Consider the following 9,881-nt stretch of genomic DNA (forward strand, 5'->3'; position numbering starts at 1 on the left):
CCCCGCGCAGATAATTATACATTCCAGAGAGTTGGGGGAGGGAGGTGTGAGCCTGGCAGCGCTGGCCAATCAGAGACTCAAACCACCTGTCAAGGGAGAAATGGATGAGCCCTCCCCCTCCCCCAGCTCTTGAGCGCCCCTCCCCCTCCCTTCCCCTTCAGGCCTCCGAGCTGACCCGGCTGCTTGGCGCTGACCCGCTCTCACCCCCCACCCCCGTGTGCTTAGATAGACCTGGAGTTCAGGACATTAGGAAGCCTGGGATGGGGAAGCAGGGGGGAGGCTGGAGACCCAGCAGGGCTGATCTCCAGTCCTGACCCAGGGCGCTGCTTCTCAAGGGGATGTCTCTGACTAACTGAGTGTCTCTGCCTCCCTGAGTTTCCGACAGTTTTTCTAGATCTCTCAAAGTGCTCCCAACTCCATCTGAGTTAAAAAAAAAAAAAAAAAATCCTCCCATCTTTCCTTCCAAATCTGTGTCTAAAATTGACTCCACGTGGTGCTTCCCGGGAGAGCAGGAGGAACCCAAAGAGGTTTTAAGTGTGTTCCTCTCTCCTCCAGCTGTCCTCATCCTGTCCCTATCCCAGTCGCGTCCCTATCCGTCGCAGGGAGAGGGACGAAGTTGGATAGGTGGGTGGAGGCATTTCTTCCAACACTCGGGACACTTGGGTTCCCAGACCCGCCTCCCTGCAGAGTCCCATCCTTAGTGAGCTTCCCTCCCCAAGGAGTGAGGTTGGTGGGGGAACTGGAGTAGAGGATCTTCTTACTTGAAGAGGTAACCTCCCCTTCTAAGAGATAAAGAGGGTTGGTCAAGGGGGTGGCTAGTGCCCTGGTTGGAGATGGACAATGGCCGGGGGCTCAGTGCACGGCCCTGGCCCTGCCCCTTCACTTCCGGTGCTCAGTTCAAACTGGACAATGCCAGCTCCGGCCAGTTCCCCTCCCCCACTGCTACAACCCATTTAAAGAGACAGAGCCTGCTTTCGGGGGCATCCGCTTGCTCTGAATTCAGTCTCCTCCACCAAGTGTGCAGAACCTCTCGCGTTTCTCATCCTGAGCCCCTGTGTGTGTGTGTGTGTGTGTGTGTATTTGCGCGCGCGAGCCCACGTGTGTATTTGAAAAAGAGAGAAAAGGAATGAGTGGGGGCAGGGAAGAGAAAGAGAGAAGAGCAAGGGGCTGTGGAGAGATTACTTTTTTCTCTCTTTCCTACATGGAATGTTCAAGAGACTAAAACTTGAGTGTAAACGATGGCGGATAGGATATTGGGTGATAAAGAGGACAACCGTGCTGCTACTCAGCCTAAAAAATACATATCATTAACAAAAATCATTAGCAATGCCCCACTCCCGACTGAGAACCTTAATTTAGTTCTTCCAAGTACATCGGCCAAAGCCATTTTTATTTATATAATCCTACCCGTCTCAGAGTCTTATCTCCCCTCGTTACTAGCGCCTTTAAAATATAATGCACTTCCTGTATCTCTGTTCTTAAGATTAAAGAACAGGTGACTGAGGTCTGGGTGAAAGGAGGGAAAAAGTTTAGCGGTTTGGTTTCGCTTGGTCCGCTCACAAATGAGAGTTGCTCCCTCGGCAGGCTTGACCAGCCTCTCTGTCCAGGGTCCTGAGAGAGGCGGGAGCCCTGTCCACGGTGCTGAATAAAGCCAAGCTCTCCTGGCTCCCAGCTCCCAGCTCTGAGAATGCCTTCTTGACTTTCCACCTCCAAATCCAACCCAGAAAACCTGATTCTTCTCAACTCTTCAGCGACCCTGACACATTTGAGACAACTGAAGGGATTCTCTTAAACGCCAAAAAAGGGAACTTCCAGCAGTACAATTCTGTGAGAGAGCAGAGTAAATATCTCAAGCTCCCTTTCAGAAAAATGGATATAACTGTTAATTTAGCCACAGAGGGTGAGAAAAGAGGAGATAATGTTTCCCGATTCAAAGGAAACCAGAGTAGGGGCACCTGGCTGGCTCAGTCGATAGAGCATACGAGTCCTGACCTCAGAGTTGTGGGTTCCAGCCTCACACTGGGTGTGGAGATTATTCAAAAATAAAGAATTTTTTAAAAAATAAAATATTTTTTTAAAAAAGGAAACCAGAGGGACGCCTACGTGGCTCAGTGGTTGAGCATCTGCCTTCAGCTCAGGGCGTGATCTCGGGGTTCCAGGATCAAGTCCCACATCAGGCTCCATGCGGGGAGCCTGCTTCTCCCTCTGTCTATGTCTCTGCCTCTGTGTGTCTCTCATGAATAAATAAAATCTTTAAAAAGAAAAAAAAAAAAAAAGGAAACCAGAGCAGGAGAAACAAAACAAAACAAACAAAAACAAGGGAAACCAGAGTAGGAGAGAAACTAATCTTTGTTTTCAAATTATTTTCCTAATTAATAGGAAAATAGGAGCACAGATGTTGGAGTCAGCCTTCCCATGTTTGAATGTCGAGTCTACTTTCACAGCTGTGATCTGGGGCAAATTCTTTAACCTCTCTATGCCTCAGTTTCCTCCTCTGTTTGATGGGGATAATGAGAATATTTAACTCTCAGTTATTATGAGGATAAAGTTAGATCATGCGTGTAAAGCCTTTAAAATACTGCCTGTAAAAAAATAATAAAATAGTGCCTGTGATAGTTTTAATAATGTAAACTATAGTTATTATTATAGCTATTGTGCATATGATTGTTTCTATGAACCAGAAACTGCTGGATCATTTGCTTCTTAGAACTAGGCCATTCATGTGTTACTTCTTTCTGCATCTTCTCCCACATCCTTACTAGTACCTAGCACAGTACCTGGCACATAGAAGACACTCAAGAATCTCCTGAATAGGCTTTAATTGAAATAATAAACGTCATTAGAATCATCATATTTATTCTCTAGGCTATCTCTCTCAAGTCTACACAATACAACCTGGGAGGCATTCAGGGCCTCATAAAGTTGTATATGTAGAGGCAGAGGATGCTTTAGGAAGGTTCCCAACATAATTGACTCCTCATCCCCAGTGGATTGATTCTATGTGGGAGATGGGGACTCATGACCAAACCTTCTTCTTTTGGGTTCTTGTTTTAGTGAAAACTTGGTAGGTACCCACTGTGATCAGTCAATGTGTTAGCTCACAAGTTTGGTGGAAGAATCAGATAAGTAATATGTACTAAGTAGTATGATGACCAAAAAGTAAAGAAGAAACATGTCCATAGCATCTGGCTGGCTCAGTTGGTAGAGCATGTGACTCTTGATCTTGGGGTTATGAGTTCAAGCCCCACACTGGAGGTAGGGTTTTAAGAAAGAAAGAAAGAAAGAAAGAGAGAGAGAGAGAAAGGAAGGAAGGAAGGAAGGAAGGAAGGAAGGAAAGAAGGAAGGTAGGAAGGAAGGAGGGAAGAAAGAAAGAAAGAAAGGAAAGAAAGAAAGAAAGAGAAAAAGGAAGAAAGAAAGATTCCTTGTCTTCCAAGAACTTATAATCTGGTTAGGGAGACAAGACCTTATATAGCTAAGTATTGCAAGTTTCTTGTGTATTTCTGGAAATGATAATATCTCTGTAGGAAGAAAAAGGGCTCTTTAGACAAAGGTATCTAGTATTAATACAAAGAACATCTACTCTTTAAAGAACTTTGCCAAATTTTTCTTGTGTAGGCTCATATATTTATAAAAGGAAGAGCTGAAAGAGGTCTTAGTAATGACTCACTCAACATTTAAAAAATATTTATTGAGCACTTCCATGTGGCAGGCATTGTTCTAATTGTTGGGAATACATCAATATACAATATAAAAAGGTGTAGCCTCTGTGGAGCTTATATTCTGACAGGCAGTAATAACAACAACTATTATTTATCAAGAATACAGGCACACTGCTTTACTACATTGTACATCTGAAATTCACATAACACTGTACATTAACTAACTGGAATTAAAATAAAAACTTAAATGGCCAAAAAAAATTTTTAAAAGAAAGACACATTTCTTATCTCATTCAAGCCTGTCAATAACTCTGAGTAATAGGTATTAATATTCTCACTTTGTAGGAGAGGAAATTGAAGCTCAAAGAATCAATATAACCTGCCTAATGTAACTCAGCTAATACATGGCAGAAACAAATTTAAACTCACGTTTGACTCCAAAGCTCATATTCTTTCCACAGTCCTAGTAAATTGTGACTAGTGTTGTCCCTGTTTTATCAATGAGGAACAGATATATACAAGCAAAAAGACTGTGGAGCAAGCCTGTATGTTCAGTACGATTAATAAATACGACCCAAGCTTGTGATTTCTCTTTCTTGTGCCACAGCTCATCTGTCATTTTTATTTATCACCCTCCCCAAAAGTCCTTGGCTTTGTAAATCAAAGAGCTGGCCAGAGCCAAAGCAGGTCTTTTTTTGGGCAATCATCTACATCCAACTCCTGTTTCTTTTCTTTTAAAAAAAATATTTTATTCATTTATTCATGAGACACACAGAGAGGGAGAGGCAGAGAGAGAAGCAAGGTCCATGCAGGGAGCCCGATGTGGGACTCGATCCCGGGACTCCAGGATCAGGCCCTAGGCCAAAGGCAGACACTCAACAGCTGAGCCACCCAGGCGTCCCCAACTCCTGTTCTTGAAGTGTTTTGAGAACTCGGTGGTAAGTTCCAGGGGGTGGTTTGGAGTTAAGCCCTGACCATCTGCTAACATGAATGGTGGTGTGCATTTGAAAAAATATTTCCCACAATGTGTCCTTCAGGAAACTAGTTCCATGAGATGATTAATACATTTTACTATTTTTAATAAGTTTCTATAGTGAAATATTTGGAAAATGTTAACTAGATTTCCTACGCAGGGCTTTTCAAAGCCTTAGTATATACTCTGTGATTCATCAGGAAGGGAATACAGGGATCCCTGGGTGGCGCAGCGGTTTAGCGCCTGCCTTTGGCCCAGGGTGATCCTGGAGACCCAGGATCGAGTCCCATATCGGGCTCCTGGTGCATGGAGCCTGCTTCTCCCTCTGCCTGTGTCTCCGCCTCTCTCTCTCTCTCTCTCTCTCTCTCTGTGTGACTATCATAAATAAATAAAAATTAAAAAAAAAAAAGGGAAGGGAATACAATGCACAGTGTTTCCATTCATTCACACAATCCCCTAACAAATATTTGAGTATCTATTGTGTGTCAAATGGCACTGTTTAAAGCACTGATATCAGTGAATAAAATAGATGAAATTCCTGTCCTCATTGAGCTTACATGCTAGAGGAGAGGGACAGACCATAAACAAGTAATTAAGTAAAATGTATAGTATATATAGTTCAAGCCTGTTGATTTGCTCTATTATCTCAAAAAAGACACTTGTTTTACCCTTTAAGAGCAAAATGAGGGCATTAGATTAGCTGTTAGACAAATGTTTCTTCCAATTCTGACATTCTAAAGTGATATTTGTATGTGTGTGTGTGTGAAAGACAGAGACAGAGACAGAGAGACCGAGAGACAGAGATTGAGAGAGAGACCCCATTCCTAATTACAGGAAGAAGCAATCTGTTTTCACCCATGTTGTCATCTTCATCCCACTCTAGGGACTAGGGCTTCCTACATCAAGTGTGATTGTGTACCTCTCACCTCTTAGGCCTGTTGAATTGGCAGAAGGAGGATGAGCCAAGGGAGTCCCCTTCCTTCTTTCAGTCCTGCTCCCCATGCGGGCCTTGCTTCACAGAGCAGGACGCCAGGCACTTGCTTTCACCAATAATGGCTTCATTACATTGAAAGGAGACGAGAGTGACCTCAGTGAAATAGACTTCCTGACCCCAGCTGACCTCTGACCCTCACCCTGACAGCCTCTAAATCTTTTCCTTCTGACACATCCCCCACAAGGTACAAGCAAGAGGAGGAAATGATGAGCCTGCTATAGCCCACTGTCCAATGACTGTAACTCACCAGATGTCCTGTTGCATGGAACTTGCCATGCCCAACCATAATTTACTTCATGGCTGCTGATCTTTTCAGTGATCTTCACTGTGACTCCAGTCTGGCCCACAGGTCACAGCTCATGCAACTGTCATTCACCTGGTATCCATTTGTAGGTGTCCAATGATTGTCATGTATCGTGGAGGTTGGAGGCAGGATGTCTAACCAAATGCTGTCATTTCCCCAGTACTACTTCAGCCTCAGCCTTTTTCCTGACTCTGTAGGTACTGTTTATTGAGAGCTGATTATACGCCAGGCGTGCACTAAGTGCTCTGTGTGTATTGTCTCTTTTTTGTCTTCAACCATCCTAATCTGACCCCCATTTTCCTGAAGAGGAAACTGAGACTTAGTGAGTGGAGTTAGGTGATTTGCCTTGACTCACAAATCACAAAGAGTACATCCCAAATCTATCTCACTCCAATATTCTTCTTCTATACTTTTTTTTAACAGTTAAAATAATTAATGGATGTGATTTAAAAAATCAATTAGTATTGAAAGAATTATAATGAAAAACAATAGTCCCCTGAATACCCTACCCCCTCTGCTCCTATGTAGCAACCACTCTTTGAGCCCTTTTTTTCTGGAGGATACTTCCATATCTCTAAATAATATGTGTGCATCTCTATTCCTTGATTTATCAATTTTATTTTTTTATTTTTATTTTTTTGATTTATCAATTTTAGATATTATCCATTGATTTCCTATTATAGTGGGCAAGGACTTGTCTTTCTTACAGGACCTGCCTCCCTTTTTCCCTTCTTCCTAGTTGAGTTAAATCACCACTTTCTTTCTTTTTTTTTTAATAAAGATTTTATTTATTTATGAGAGACAGAGAGAGAGGCAGAGACACAGGCAGAGGGAGAAGCAGGCTCCATGCAGGGAGCCTGACGCGGGACTCAATCCCGGGTCCTCAGGATCACGCCCTGGGCCAAAGTTGGCGCTAAACCGCTGAGCCACCTGGGCTGTCCTAAATCACCACTTTCAACCAAACTGATAACCAATGTTTATATTGTTAGGATTATGGAAATGTTCACCATATTGCCAAGTTGTACACTAAGTAGAACAAAATTTCTTTTCTTTGCCACATTTTATTTTTCCTGGGCTCTCTCACCATATTTCTTTCTTTCCTGCAATATTTGTAATTGAAATATCTTCAATTATTTTCAAGGGATTCATCACATTATGTTTTTCACTTAGCCCTCATTTTTCCCAGAGCCTCTTTCCTGAGACTTTCCTTCCTGGTTACTTTCTGGGCATGCTTCATAGCTGTCACCCTGTCACCTTCACTACAGTGGTTAGAGCCACTGATTCCTGGACCCCAATCAATCTCTTTCTTAATCACACTTAAGGAGCACATCCACAAGTAACTGCCTAAGAAAGGGTGCATGGGAGGGAAATTTTCGGGACCTTACAAGCCTAAGTGTGTTGTTTTGTTACCTTTACTTTTTTGATGGTTACAAAGCCATACTCTTTACCATTCTGCTACACTGACCCCCTAGCAAAATGAAAAAAGACACTTGGCTTGCTTTGAGGACATTGAAGTTGGAGATGACTTTTCTAGATTCTGAAGTGAACCGAGAGTTATCAGTGGAACAAAAGTTATGACAGTTAATGCTTTTTGATAGTTCACCATGTACCAGACACTGTGATGAGTGCTTTACATAAATTATCTCATTTAATCCTCACACCAAATCTATTAAGATAGGCATGTTCCCATTTAAAGATGAAGCCAGGGATCCCTGGGTGGCTCAGTGGTTTAGTGCCTGCCTTCGGCCCAGGGCGTGATCCTGGAGTCCTGGGATTGAATCCCAGATCGGGCTCCCTGCATGGAGCCTGCTTCTGTGTGTGTGTGTGTGTGTGTGTGTGTGTGTGTGTGTGTGAATAAATAAATAAAATATTTTAAAAATTAGAAAAAAATAAAGATGAAGCCGATGGGATGCCTGGGTGGCTCAGTGGTTTAGCGCCTGCCTTCAGCCCCCAGGATGTGATCCTGGAGACCCAGGATCGAGTCCCACATCAGGCTGCCTGCATGAAGCCTGCTTCTCCCTCTGCCTGTGTCTCTGCCTCTCTCTCTCTCTCTCTCTCTTTCTCTGTGTGTCACTCATGAATAAATAAATATCTTTTAAAAAAAAGAAGCATATGTAACGTACTGTGGAAACACTGAAAGCTAACTCATGTGATATGTTATGGAAGGCTTCACAGGGAAGATGACACTGCACTGGACCTGGTGTAGGACTTTGAAAGCCAAGGAGGGCAGGGCATTCTAGAGGAAAATCACAGTAGAAATGAAAGCCAGGATGACTGAAAGTGAACAGCTTGATTGAGGAACCACTGCAAAGTTTGATTCCCACATTGGCAAGTCCCCTATGTCCCTGTGAAGACATACAGAGAGACTTGTCCTCCTTTCATTCAATCTTCACTCACACATTTATTCAACATTTTGTCAGTAAGAGAGATATAATGGTATGGCAATAAAATTCTGGGCTCTAGTCCTAGCTCTATCACTAATTCACCAGGTGACCTTGAGCAAATCTCTGGGCCTCGGTTTCCTCAACTATCAAATAGGAAGAGAAGATTTATGATCCTTAAGATCTCTTCCTGCATTTGTGATAATTACAGAGTGAGAATAGGACAAAGGGTGTCTGAGTATCCTTGACTTCCCCCCTTTAAAGAGGAAAATCATATTTGTTACCTTCTGCTAAGTGCTAGGTATAGCCCCCTCCAACCACCCTGTGAGAGAGGTGTTATCTCCCCATTTCACAGAAGAGAAGACTGGGGTTCAGACTGTTTGAATAACTTCCTCAAATTCTCCCAGCAAGTAAAACAAAAAGTAAGCGCTAACATGTATGAATGTTTACCATGTGCCAGACACTCTGTCAAGACCAACATTAGCTCATATAATCCCCCAACAACCAAAATCAAGGCTTTCAGATGACAAGGGACTGTCCTTTCCCTCTCCTCACCACTGGGCGCCTGTGATTTGGCCATGGTGGAGGAAAGATGACAGAAGGACAGATGTATAGAAGCTGTCTTTTGTTTTTTTTTTTTTTTTTTTGAGCACCTGACTAGCTCAGTTGATAGAGCATGCCACTCCTGACCTCAGGGTTGTGAGTCAAGCCTCATGTTGCCTGTAGAGATTACTTAAAAATAAAATCTTAAAAAAAAAGAAGAAGAAGCTGTCCCCCCCACACACCCCCGCCTCTTCTGAATACAAACAGCCCGGGATCCCTGGGTGGCGCAGCGGTTTGGCGCCTGCCTTTGGCCCAGGGCGCGATCCTGGAGACCCGGAATCGAATCCCACGTCGGGCTCCCGGTGCATGGAGCCTGCTTCTCCCTCTGCCTGTGTCTCTGCCTCTCTCTCTCTCTGTGACTATCATGAATAAATAAATAAAATCTTTAAAAAAAAAAAAAATTGAATACAAACAGCCCTTTGAGTTCTGAGAGGAGGGATCCCTGGGTGGCGCAGCGGTTTGGCGCCTGCCTTTGGCCCAGGGCACGATCCTGGAGACCCGGGATCGAATCCCACGTCTGGCTCCCGGTGTATGGAGCCTGCTTCTCCCTCTGCCTGTGTCTCTGCCTCTCTCTCTCTCTCTCTTTCTCTCTGTGACTATCATAAATTTAAAAAAAATTGAGTCCTGAGAGGAGATGCCCCCAATGCTGTTCTAAAGGAGAGAGTACAGAGCAGAGAGAATGGAGACCCAGGATCCTTGATTCCAAGATTCTCAGGTCAAAAGAGACCTTGCAGATCAGCCAATGCTCTCCCAGGCCCCAAATTTGACAACAGCCATTTTGTAGACTCAGATGCAAACCTCCAGCAATAGGGAGCTTACAGCTTCTGGAAACCTTGCCCATCCTCTTATAGTTTGGATTGTCAGAAAGTTCTTTCTTCCATCAAATTGAAGCTGATCTCTATATCCTTTAACCACTTGTCTTTAGAACAAGTCCTCTCCCTCTTCTGCAAAGACTCTAGGATCAATC

Source organism: Canis lupus, chromosome 5, assembly GCF_048164855.1.
Source record: "Canis lupus baileyi chromosome 5, mCanLup2.hap1, whole genome shotgun sequence".
Classification (NCBI taxonomy): domain Eukaryota; kingdom Metazoa; phylum Chordata; class Mammalia; order Carnivora; family Canidae; genus Canis; species Canis lupus.